This window comes from Rhincodon typus, chromosome 1 (assembly GCF_021869965.1).
Source record: "Rhincodon typus isolate 14 chromosome 1, sRhiTyp1.1, whole genome shotgun sequence".
Lineage (NCBI taxonomy): Eukaryota > Metazoa > Chordata > Chondrichthyes > Orectolobiformes > Rhincodontidae > Rhincodon > Rhincodon typus.
Window position 1 is genome coordinate 157,271,598 of NC_063332.1, and position 14,176 is coordinate 157,285,773.

Genomic DNA, 14,176 nt, shown 5'->3' on the forward strand with positions numbered 1-14,176 from the left:
ACAAAGCAAGGCAAAAGATGTTGTGATCCAGGTAGGATCAGAGTCAGTGAGCACTATGCAAGTGAGTAAACAGCCCAGAGATGTAGCCTCGTCAAATGAGTTGGGTCCATGTGATTGGACACACAGTGTCTTTGCTGCAGCTTTAAAATGATAGCTGCCAGTGCAGTTTGAGGTTCAGGATTAAAGTGTAGAGGCAACCTGTAAGTGAATCGGACAAGTGTCTTGAGTGTTCTTAAAGGGCAGGTTCTTGGCAAATGCCAATGTCCATGGATATGGAGGATGTGGAATATGTGTGGTTGTGGTCTATGAAACATGCCCTGATATGTTGGTGCTCAACATGAAGATTGTTCAGACCAAGCGGTGAGCTGAATCTGACAAGTGCTTGCTTTGGTGTCGTTGTCAGGTGTTCTCAATGTCTGGCTTGTTTGTTGAGTTTAACAAGTGAAAGGGAATTGGAATATCAATGAAGCAAGTGATGCCATTAAAAAGAATGTTTGGCATGTAATAAGGATTGTCAGTTGGCATCTTGCCGCTGCACCCTATAAGATTCCACCCTAAAGGTCTGACATCAGACTCAGCTTTTCAAAGCTGAAAAACATCACAGCTTCTCCATTTCTCTGTCCCCGATGTACCAAACTTTTCAATGTAGCTCTGTGCCTCTCTGATGTTCCAATTATAAACAAATAAGGCAAATTATTACAAAAAATTCTATTTAATTACATTTTAGCAACTTTTTTACAAAATTTGTGATTTAAATCAATTTGAATTGTTCTTTGTTATAGCATTCAAAGCCAGTTGGTGGCATATTTTCAAAGAAATCACCAATCTATTATTAATTTTCTGTTCCTAAACCCTAATCTTGCAAATTAGAGCCTTAGCCTGTACTCTGCCGTTAGAGAGACAATCTTGTGAGCTATTCTGTTCATACTAATTAATCAAATAACTGTTGCCTGGGGAAACTATGTATCTTTCCCCAATTGTATTAGCAATGCCTAATGCAGATGCTTACGTTTTTTCATTGAACATATAGATTGCCCATGATGCGTGGGGAGTGTTTTACATCAGGAAGGGGGCTTGTTGACTTTCTCTTCCTCCCTAAATCTTGAACTTTAACTGCACCAGTATGTTATTGGTAGAGCTAACTTCTACAAACATTGATTTAATTATTACTTTACTCTGGAGCGTAAAGTTTTCTAGTCTACCACTTAAAGTATTAGAAGCATTGAATACTGGTCACCTGTCCATAGATGTTCATTTTAGTGATTTTAATTAAATAAACCAATTAGTTTTAATAATCTGGCTAATTCAGGAGACTAATATTTTCCCTTTGGCTGCTCCCCAACAGTCTTTTTCTTTTCACTGTTTAATGCTAAAACCTTAATGTTTGTTGCCAAGTGGCCAGTTCTGGCCAATTTTGCATTTTGCAGGTAAGCATCATATCTATATCAATTGCTGTCCCTGTAATCAACACAGACATTACCTAATCTTCTCTTCAAACTTAAATAATGTGTTTTACCATTTCAATCATATTGTAATTTTAAGTTGAAAATGGGAGCAGTCTCCTCAGTGATTCTCTCACGCATATTAACAGGCAGTTAGTTATATAAAACTAGTGAATGATTTCATGGAGGGCTCCAGCCTATTGTTTTCGTCCAGTTTTCCATTTTAAAGTATTTCTGTCTGACACAAAATTCAGCTTAATGGTGCATGTCAGCTGAATTGAATGAGTAATACAGCCATTATGAATGTGTCAGCAACTTTTTTGTCGTTATTTAATCTTGTAAATGTTTCCTTCGTTCATGGTAGTGGTCTGTATAACTCTTCCAAAGCAGTTTCCATGATGTTATAGTTGCTCACTCTTTAAACATTGCTCACTGTTTAAACATGATGCTTCTTTTTAAAATTAAAATAAAATTAAGCTCAGGATAAAAATGAAATGAAATGAGGTGATTGTGTTATGTTTCACAGTCAGCATTTCAGTATACCCTTTCAGAGACATAATATACCAGTAAACCTTTAAAAGATATACTCATGATATCATTACTTTATATGACTGGAGGGTGTAAACATTTGAGACTCTTCACTTGTGCCACTTGAAGCCCAGCATGCTGTTGGAAGCATTTTTATCATTGTAGCTGAATAGCCGAATGTTAGCCTAATGTAACATTTGTGTATAAAGGTAAAGACCCCATAGTACTGCTCTCTCACGAAAGAAAAACAAGTGATGGTGTTTTAACCTGAGCGTCACTCTGTCTCAGGTGAGGGGAGATGTTGAGAAGGAGAATCCTGTAAGGTTATTATGAGAATTGAACCCACGCTGTTGGTATCAGTCTGTATTGCAAACCGGCTGTCCGACCAATTGAACTAACCGCTGGTGGAGGAGTTAAAATTGGGGATGCACAAGAGGCCAGAATTACACAAGCGAAGATATTTCACAGGGTTGTGAAGCTGGAGGAATTTGCAAGGACAGGGGCGTTTGGCACAAATGGATGAAAGGAATTAATCTGCTGCGTTTACTCCAAAATTGCTACATTCGAGAAGCCTTAATGAGCTGAGGAAAGAAAAAACAGAGGGCTCTAGCCAATATAATTTAACAACTCCATAACAATATGGATTGTATCTGAGGAAACTAAGACTGTCGATTTTATTATGATGTTCAAAGAAAAGAAGTGAGACATAAATTGAGGGATTTATAGACCAGTTAGTTAAACATTAGTCACGGAGAAATGCTTGGAAGCATTGTATGAGATACTATTGATGTTTACTTAAGTTTAGTCAGAACCCAGAAGGAGTGGTCAGCATAGATTTAAAAGCAACAGGATATGCTTCAGCAGCCTGTATAAATTCTTTTGAGAGGTAACTGTGTTAGCTACAAGGTCAATTATGTTGATATAATTAATGTGGATTTTCAAAAGACATTTGACAAAATTCTATATGAGGTGCTTTCAGAGATGATTAAGACACATGGAATTAATGATAAGCTATCAGAAGGATTGAAAATTAGTTAAGTAATAAAAAAAACAAAAGGTGAAGATGAATGGAAAGGGGACCTGTAGTAATGGAGGTCCTTAAGGGCCTATTCTTTTGTTATTTATGCATTGCACTTCAGAGATCAGGCAGCTGCCTCAATAACTTAGTGAGTAAATACATCATGTGGTTTGTTACTAAGATACACAGAGGCCGGTGTCTCCGGCTTCATACCTAGTCTGTAATGAGTGAACTACAAGCAGGTTTATCATTCCAGTGTAGGGAGGAGAGAAATTTGAAGTTCTGCCTTGGTTACTGGAAACTGTACAGGTGGCTTCTAAATGAAGTCATTTATAAGGATGGCAATATTGTAACAATGATTCTCAAATGTTCAAAGACCCCTTTCATAAAATAGATAATTCATTTAAAGATTCCCAATCCATATTATTAATACCATATAATGGCATTTAAAAAAGAATGTTAAAAATATTAAAACTTCTTGCAAAACAAGCAATTGATCACAGAAGCTGTTTGAAGACAGTCTGATGTTACTAGCACTGAGAGAGCTGGACAATTCACGTATAAAGGCTGGGTGTGGCTCTAATACAATTCTAGACATTGTTAATTAACCTGCTCAGAGATGTTATATTATACTGCTGGAGGAGGTAGGACTTGAACTTGGACTTCCTGGCTCAGAGGAAGGAACTCTACCATTGCACCACAAAAACCCATCCAATACGATTCTATTGCATGCTAACTGCTTTTATAGTTGTTAACAAGGGTTGTTACGTACATCATCAACAAAACAATCAGTTCTGCATCATTATGCTGAAGGAAATTGTTTAGAAAGGCAAGTTAATTCCTTGGTTCACAAACAGGGACCTGGAGGTGTTAATAGATGGGTTAGTGGAAAGATAATTCTTTTTTTCTCATGCCCAACAAAGGTTGGTCACACCATTAGACTTAGCCTGCCTAAAACAACATAGCAATCAGCATCAGTGTGGTTATTCAAATGGAACACAATTCACAGCAGTGAAAGAAGAAGCTAATGATGATCTGTGTACAAGAAGAACAAGTGGCAGCATTTTCTCTTTTCTACCTCACACTCCCAGGACTGCCAATCACTCTAACTCTGTTATAACACACACCTCTCACCAAAGTTCATGGGCTGTAGTTCTCACTATTGCATATATTATGTCCGCTCAGTAGCTCTCAGGTAATCCTCCCAAGCTACTAACCACTTTCTGCAGACTGAACTATAACCACAAAGATGCGAACAGAACAGACTTCATGGCCGCCCTGGAAAATACATTAAAAGACAACAGACTCCCAGACGAAACCCAACAAGCCATCTGACAAACTATAATCCCCACACTACACCGAAGGAATGAATAGGACGCCCTGAACACATCAGAGAGAAAATCACTAGATAAACTCAAGAAAGACATATACATTATAATCCTACCAGTGGACAAAGGGTGCATGAATGTCATTATGAACAAACCAGACTACGTTAAGAAAGTGCAGAGCTGGATGAACACAGCAGGCTAAGCAGCATCATAGGAGCAGAAAGGCTGACGTTTCGGGCCTAGACCCTTCATCAGAAAAGGGGGAGGGGAAGGAGGTTCTGAAATAAATAGGGAGAGAGTGGGAGGCGGATAGAAGATGGATAGAGGAGAGGACAGGTGGAGAGGAAGCATACAGGTCGAAGAGGCGGGGATGGAGCCAGTAAAGGTGAGGGTAGGTGGGGAGTTAGGGAGGGGATAGGTCAGTCCAGGGAGGACGGACAGGTCAAGGGGGCGGGATGAGGTTAGTAGGTAGGAGATGGGGGTGGGGCTTGAGGTGGGAGGAGGGGATAGGTGGGAGGAAGAACAGGTTAGGGAGGCGGGGACGAGCTTGACTGGTTTTGGGATGCGGTAGGGGGAGGGGAGATTTTGAAGCTTGTGAAATTCACATTGATACCATTGGGCTGCAGGGTTCCCAAGAGGAATATGAGTTGCTGTTCCTGCAACCTTCGGGTGGCATCGTTGTGGCACTGCAGGAGGCCCAGGATGGACATGTCGTCTGAGGAATGGGAGGGGGAGTTGAAATGGTTTGCGACTGGGAGGTTCAGTTGTTTATTGCGAACGGAGCGTAGGTGTTCTGCAAAGCGGTCCCCGAGCCTCCGCTTGGTTTCCCCGATGTAGAGGAGGCCACAACGGGTACAGCGGATGCAGTATACCACATTGGCAGATGTGCAAGTGAACTCTGCTTGATGTGGAAAGTCTTCTTGGGGCCTGGAATGGGGGTGAGGGAGGAGGTATGGGGGCAGGTGTAGCACTTCCTGCGGTTGCAGGGAAAAGTGCCGGGTGTGGTGGGGCTGGAGGGGAGTGTGGAGCGGACAAGGGAGTCATGGAGAGAGTGGTCCCTCCAGAAAGCAGATAAGGGTGGGGAGGGAAAGATGTCTTTGGTGGTGGGGTCGGATTGCAGATGGCAGAAGTGTCGGAGGATGATGCGTTGGATCCGGAGGTTGGTGGGGTGGTACATGAGGATGAGGGGGATTCTTTTTTGGTTCTTATTGCGTGGACGCTATGTGAGGGCCAGTTCATTCACTTCAGCAACACCTTCCACCCCAATCTTAAGTTCACCTGGACCATCTCCAATATCTCTCTCTCCTTCCTGGACCTCTCTGTCTCCATCTCTGGCAACCACCTAGAAACCGATATCCATTTCAAGCCCACCGCCCCCTTGACATGTCCGTCCTCCCTGGACTGACCTATCCCCTCCCTAACTCCCCACCTACACTCACCTTTACTGGCTCCATCCCCACCTCTTCGACCTGTTTGTTTCCTCTCCAACTATCCTCTCCTCTATCCATCTTCTATCTGCCTCCCCCTCTCTCCCTATTTATTTCAGAACCCCCTTCCCCTCCCCCATTTCTGATGAAGGGTCTAGGCCTGAAACATCAGCCTTTCTGCTCCTATGATGCTGCTTAGCCTGCTGTGTTCATCCAGCTCTGCACCTTGTTGTCTCGGATTCTCCAGCATCTGCAGTTCCTACTATCTCTACGTTAAGAAAGTACAGGCATTGCTTGCAGACACAACCACTTGCCAACAGGTGGAGATAGACCCCACACCACAGTTGGGTAATAGGATCACTCGGACACTAAAGAGACTAAAGGATGCAGGACAGATAACCAAGATGGACTACATGAGAATGAAACCTGAAGGTACAAACACCCCCTGCTTCTATGGGCTTCCTAAAGTACACAAACCAGACATCCTCCTCAAACACATTGTTTACCTACTGGGCAGACCTTCACACAAGCTGGCCAAGGACCTACAACAGAGACTGAAAGACCTTTTCGACGGATCACCCCATTCCATTCACCCAACCCAAGAATTCCTCAATAACTTCAAGAACATAAAAGACAGCGACGACGAGATTATAGTATCCTTTGACATCGCAGCTTTATTCACATCAATCGACATCCCGCTAGACAAAGAAACGCTGACTACATTACTAGAGGAAGCAGGAACACAAACCAGTGGCTCCATCAGCAATGACAACATACTCAAACTAGTAGACCTGTGCCTCACCACACACTTTTGTCTTTAATGGTCAAGTATACAAACAGATCAATGGCACACCCACGGGGTCACCCATCTCAGGACTCATCTTCGAGGCAGTAATGCAAAGACTAGAACACACCACCGTCCCCCACATTCAACCTAAACTGTGGATTCAGTACGTAGATGACACATTTGTTATTATTAAACCCAACAAATCAGAAGAGACCCACCACCTTATCAGAAATGAATTGTGGGGATTCAATTCACAAGAGAAGAAGTAAACAACAATCAGCTTCCATTTCTGGGTGTCAGAGTTGAACGTATGACAAACGGGGAGTTCTAAACCTCAGTACACAGGAAAGCAACCCATACTGACCAAATCCTCAACTTCCACAGCAACTACCCCAACATCCACAAGCAAAGCTGCATTAGGACACTATTTAAATGGGCCAGGACACACTGCAACACCCCGGAACTACACAGGAAAGAGGAAGAGCACCTATACAAAACCCTCCCTATAAACAGATATCCCCGCAACTTCATCCGCAGGTGCCTACTAAATAGACAACAACAAGAGGCCACAGTATGCCCAAACATACTTACCACACTGCCCTACATCAAGAACATAATCAGAACTGACAACGAGTCTACTCAGACCACTAGGAATTATGGTAGCACGCTAGCCCACAGCCACTCTACGACAAACACTCACAAGGATTAAAGACTCCATTCCCACAGCAAGCAGAACCAATGTAGTTTACAAAATACCATGCAATGACTGCCACAAACATACACTGGACAGACAAGAAGGAAACTAGCCATCAGAATACATGAACATCAGCTAGCAGCAAAACGACACAATAAACTTTCCTTAATATCAGTATACTCGGACAATGAAGGCCATCACCTTAACTGGGGCAACGTAACTATAGTAGCCCAAGCCAAACATAGACATGCACGGGAATTCATAGAGGCATGATTCTCCATAATGCAATCAACAAACACAGATTTGGAACCCATATATAAACCCATACAGAACAAAACTGGAAATGACATGACTCACCATAACGGACCAGGCAGTATAAATTCCAAGCAGAGGAGAACAACATCGCTTCATCAGAGGCCTCACTGATGATGTTACCTAGGATGGTGATGAAACGTCTGAACGAAAACAAGCCAGCTCGATGAGTAAGTCAACAACCTCAGAAGACGAGTGGATAATGTTGGTGAATATAAAGTTCCTCATGTCCCATGAGGAAACCCCCCTGGATTTGAACAGCAAATTACAGCACATTTAGAGATGGGGAGACCCTCATTGGTTGCCAATGCACTAAGCTCCATTATATCATGCTACACAGCTTTCCCAATGGTCAACAATAAAATCTCATTTTTAACCCGCTCAAACTTTCATCTTTCTCACACAGCCACATCTCTCATTTCTCTTAGGTGTGTGCTATTGGCACACAGTGAATCTCCATCCTGAACAGGCCTGTGTGGAGACCTTTAATTACACTTCCATCCGCTTTTTCTATCAGCTCAGACACTTTCACCACACTGGATTCTCGTTCCAGGTTAGGCGTGGAATCACAGTCTGGTTAGTACATTATTGACCTGTCTTCACAGCTGATCAAGGAAGAAACATTGTAATTCTGTGATACTTAGAAGACTGCTAGTGACTAGGTACCTGCTCAATATCAGGCAGAAACTGATCCCATGACCTCAATCATTAATGACTGGAAAAGTGCATCACCAAATATGGGAAGCATTGTCAGTGGAAATCTATAAACTGGAGCAAGGGATGATGGAGTCTACCAGCATTATTGGTATGGTGCTGGCTCTGGCATGTATGTATTTGGCTGTCTCCATGGAGAGTTTGGTGACTACCATGGAGATCCTGATCCAGTACACTCAGTGCCAGCCAGATACGCCCACGGTCCATTTCCCTCATACTTGGTGCTCAGCATCAGTGCCAACACAAGAGGACGAGTAACATTTGACCTCACTCCAGGTGCCCCTTCCCCTCAGTGAAATAGGTTGATGCCAGCAGGTACCCATAGTAAAGAGGAGCTGCACACACACCTTCTCGAAGCTTCTTCTCAGGACACCATATATACCTGGCCCCTTGCCCCTTCCCTCTGCTGTGATGCCTGCAGAAGTCTAAACTGAGGTGGATGATCCTGGGCTTGAGACTCTCAGCAGGTCCTCTCTGGGCCCAAATGACCCCAGGGAGAATGATTGCTATCTCACATCCTGTGATAAGCAACATCTACATTACATTAGATAAAATATGGAGTAGTACAGCTATTCCAGAAATAGATCGTAAGATACTATCATCCTAGTGTTGAATTCAAGCAAACCAGATTGGAATGCTTAATCAGAGTTCCAAATCATTCTGAACTTTGAGATTTGGGTTTTGGATGGAATGAGGAAGTAATAAGAACGATAACAGTCATAATGGTAATCATGATGTCAGTAAAGATGTTCATGATGACACAATCTGTTTAAATAGTTAGAAATAAACTTCAGGAACAATTTTAATCAGGTACAGAGAAACCTGAAGGAACTTGCAGTGTAATGAGATTCATAAAAACCATGTTTGATCACAAGATTTTGACATCAGTAAGAGAAAAGATATCAGTCTTTCACGAACATGAGAAAAGTGAAGTGTTAGACACCAGAAAGCTGTGTTTGATGACCAACTACATACAAATAAAAGAGTGTTACAAGGCATAAGAAGTTGAAGAAACTTACTGAGAAATTTAAAAGAAAAACGCACTGCTTTAGCATCAATGTATCTGCAGAGACACACAGTCTGAGATACTAGAGACTAGTATCTCAATATGTGGGTCGCACTATTGGCCTAAAACACAAGATAAAACAAGTAATGGATAGATACTTTAAAGCAATAAGCTTGCAGGTCTGTCAGAATAAGCCCGGGTAACGATACAATCTGAATTGCTCTATCGAGAGCCAGCATGGATATGTCGTGCTGAATGTCCTTCGCCAGTGTTGCAAAGATTTTACGATTTTATAACCAGTTAAGTTTTCTTTCCTCCAATTCTTTTACAGATTATTTACTTGAATGTTGCATTCCCCAGAATATTTAATAAAACTGTGTAAACTCAACCCAGTTTGTCACTTTTACTCAATCAGTCAAGGAATTTCCGTAACTTCAACATAGTGGGAAACAAACTGATAGCTTTTACACCATGACTGGAATCATACCAGCACACTGTTATGCTAAAGATGAATTCCTGGAAATATTTGGGCAATCCAGGAACCATTAAAATGGGACTTGATCACTGCAACATTCCAACTTGAGTATATTCAAATATCACTACAGAATCTGGCTCTCTGCCTTCCTTGCACCCCACTGAAATTAAAGGTCAAACTCACAAATGAAAACCTGACAGTCTGGGAGCCCATCACCACAAATAAAGCCAGGTATTTGGGAGCACCATTTTCTCTCTGCACAGCAAGATCTGAATAAGAAAAGAAAGGATCCAGACACTGACCCCTGGAGAAATCCACTACAAAGGTTCCTTCAGTCTGAAAAATATCCACTTTTACCCTGTTTCCTATCACTCAGCAAATTTTGTATCCATGCTGTTACTGACCCTGTTATTTAATGACCTACAATTTTCTTTCAGTCTAATGTGTGACATTGTATCAAACACCTTCTTAAAGTCCATTTACATCACATCAACAGCCTTACTATCCTCAAGCCTTTCTGTTACTTGTCCCAAAAACTCCAGCAAGCTAACCAATGTAACCTTCCCTTTAGAAATCCAAGTTGATTTTATTCAACTCATCTTTCTCCATGTAATTACTAATGCTATGGCGAGTAACTGTCCCTAGAAGATTTCCCATCACTGAAGTTCAACTAGCTGGTCTGTAATTGCTGGGCTTATCCTTACAACATTTCTTGAACAAGGCCATAATGTTTGTGATGTTCTAGCCATCTCATACCTCCCCCGAGTCTAGGGAAGACTGAAAGGTTATGGCCATTGTCCTTCCAATTTCCACTCTCTCTTCCTTCAAAATCCTGGATGCATCTCATCCAGTCCCAGCGCCGTGTAAATTTTAAGTGCTAACAGTCTATCCAAAACTTATGCCCTATCAATTTTGTGACTGAGTTCCATCCTCTTTCACGATGGCCTGGATAGCATCTCTCTCTTTGATAAAGACAGGTGCAAAGTGTAATCAAGCATGATCAAATGCATCTCCTGAATTGCCTCTGGCACCACTGAAATTATTTATTAAACTATTAATGTCTCTAAAATTTTGTACTACAATTTTATATTTGTGGTCAGAGCTACAGCATTGGGTGAGTTTGGTTTTTGTAGTCCAGATGTGTATCATACTGAGTTTCCAAATATGTTTCTGTACCATTCAGTAAACTCTGGAAATCCCTGGTAAGCTCACATATTTGATATATTAGAGATATCAAGGTGTAGAGCTGGATGAACACAGCAGGCCAAGCAGCATCAGAGGAGCAGTTAAATGCTTAGTAAAATGAACCTGTATGTGTACAATGAAGTGTACAATAAGAAAGAATACAATGTACTGTTTAAACATTTGTTCCCTTGCTTATTTTCTAATGATTTCAGAACCATATTATGCCATTCTTCTTCCGGATTTGACTACATTTTCAAAAATAAAATTTGAAATTCAGATTGGCTGTGTACTTGAAAGGAAAAAAAAACACTTTGGAGAGAGAATGAGGGAGTGGTATGATTTGGTTTACTCTTTTAAATACATACATAATGGACCAAATGGCCTCTTTTATTTTGATAAAATCAATGATTATGTGAAGGAAGTTGTCTCTAATTCTTACCAGCATTTTATAGGGAGCATGAACAGGCTTTAATTCTCACCTTTGGTTTATTAATAGTTATTACAGGTCTTAATTTAGTTCTCTAAGAGCAGGTTTCTTGATTTATTTTTATTAAATTACAAGCAAGGCGTGGACTATAGATAACATCAATTACTATCTGTGTTTTATTTAAAAGAAATTATGAATTGGAAAACACTGAATTCAAGATTTCTTTAATATCTATTTCATTACCTTCTCTTTTCCACCTAATACGCTAACTACCAGGGCTAGAAAATTCCAGAGAATCTTTGGCTGCCAGAATAAATGTGGAGAAACAGCATGTCTACTTGTGCTCACCCAAGGCTGAAGATCCCATCTGAAATTCTGGATAGGGGTCATTTTGCAGTTAGTTTGGCTGTTGGCACACAATGATAAACATCAGTGGTACAATACCGAGTCTTAGTTGATTCTTGTAATCAATCCTATTGGAGCCACTCCAAAGAGAGAAGGTAAGATGTCCTCTTTGAAATAAATTACCCACTCTGAGTAAATGTTTTGGGGCAAAATTAAATACCCTTAAACAAGAATTCCCACTGAAGTTCTGCTGAGGCCCTCCAATGATGCAGAATGAGGAATTATGTTGAGTAGAATGGGAAACCCTAAGTTCAAGATCCAATTTAATCTGTAGCAGAGTCCTGAAAGAGTTGGAATCTATCCTGTTGTTACACACCTTATTTCCTGCATGGGTGTAACAGCTACATACATTATTTCCAGCTGCAAACATTTGGGTCCTATATTTAACTTTAGTTGGTATATCTTGCATTCCATCTTGCTGTATATTTTCCATGTTAAAATTGAGGAGATAAACACCAAACATCTACGTGATGGATTAAACAAAGAAGAAATTCCTCTGAATTGCTAAAGCTGTGTAATAATGTTGAAAAGAAGGCAATTGTTATCCAAAGCAACATTAGAAATTTTGCCATACCGATTATTATCTGAGACGTTGACTTATACATTGGCTCAAATTTTATTCCCCTACTTTAGATAAACCTCCCTACAAAATGCTGGTAAGAATTAGAGACAACTTCCTTCACATAATCATTGATTTTATCAAAATAAAAGAGGCCATTTGGTCCGTTATATATTGGAAAACAGAATTCCCTTTGACTCGTGAGCAAAATGACCCCTATCCAGAATTTCAGATGGGATCTTCAGCCTTGGGTGAGCACAAGTAGACATGCTGCTTCTCCACATTTATTCTGGCAGCCAAGATTCTCTGGAATTTTCTAGCCCTGGTAGTTAGCGTATTAGGTGGAAAAGAGAGGGTAATGAAATAGATATTAAAGAAATCTTGAATTCAGTGTTTTCCAATTCATAACTTCTTTTAAATAAACACAGATAGTAATTGATGTTATCTATAGTCAACTCCCTGCTTGTAATTTAATAAAAATAAATTAAGAAACCTGCTCTTAGAGAAATAAATTAAGACCTGTAATAACTATTAATAAACCAAAGGTGAGAATTAAAGCCTGTTCATACTCCCTATAAAATGCTGGTAAGAATTAGAGACAAATTCCTTCACGTAATCATTGATTTTATCAAAATAAAAGAGGCCATTTGGTCCATTATATCTTGGAAAACAGAATTCCCTTTGACTCGTGAGCAATCCCACTACTGGTGCATGCTATAGGTCCATGAGTACGCTTGATAATTGAATTGAAAAATACTTCTCAAAATTGATTAAAGAGGGAATTGAATGATTTCTCAATTTTAAAAGTGTTTTTATCTGAAAACCAAACTGCGCACAACAAAAAATAAAACGATATCTGAGCTGACAGAATTGCAGTTGATGGGAGAAAGGAATGTATACAGAGTTAACAGAAAACTTAAAACTAAATGAAGTGATGCAGCTGATGGCGAGGCTGACATGGCAGCTCCATGACAGCTGAAGGAAATATATTTATTTTTGAGATGAATAATTTTCATTGGTTTTGTAATTAAATTTGAGCATATTTTTCAATTCGATATTTTTGTGCGTTTGAGCTAAACATTTAATAGCATAACATTATCTGTAAATAAACACTAAGGACAGATGCTTAGGAGGATAATTTATGGTAATTTATTAATACACCTTTAACAATGTTTGGGTATTATCTGATTTATTTAAGAAACTTAATGATATTTAATTAGACTAAATAAGCATACTTGCTTAAAGAGACCAAGAAGACTAAGGCCACAATAATAGTGATTTGGAAGTAAATCTCCAATACAGTCCAACAATGCCATTATTATTGTGGAATCCATAAAGCTCTTAACTGACATCATTTTTTTTAAATCACATGCGGTTTGTTGAATGCTTCTGAAGCAGAAAAGAGTTGGCACTTTGTGGGAAGCTGGTAGAGGCAACGTGCAGGTAATGCAGTGCATGATGAAGGTTGTGCAAAGATTATGCCGTGTTCTGTTTCCAGTTGAGAGGTGAAATGACTTCCATGATGGCAATTTCAGAAAGGATTCATGAATGGAGATGCTGAGCTGCATAATCCTCTGTTGCTGTCTTGTGCATGCTGCCTTTGTGCTTTACGTGTGAAATTGAGAAGATCAAGAGGAGTGTGAAATTCGTAATGGATGCACAAATACATCAATCTGTAACAGAAGTGAGGCAATCAGAATAAAGAACAAAAACAAAGTTGCTGGAAAAGCTCAGCAGGTCTGGCAGCATTTGTGAAGGATAAAACAGAGTTAACGTTTCAGGTCCGGTGACCCTTCCTCAGAACCGGTTCTGAGGATGGGTCACTGGACCCGAAATGTTAACTCTGTTTTTTCCTTCACAGATGCTGCC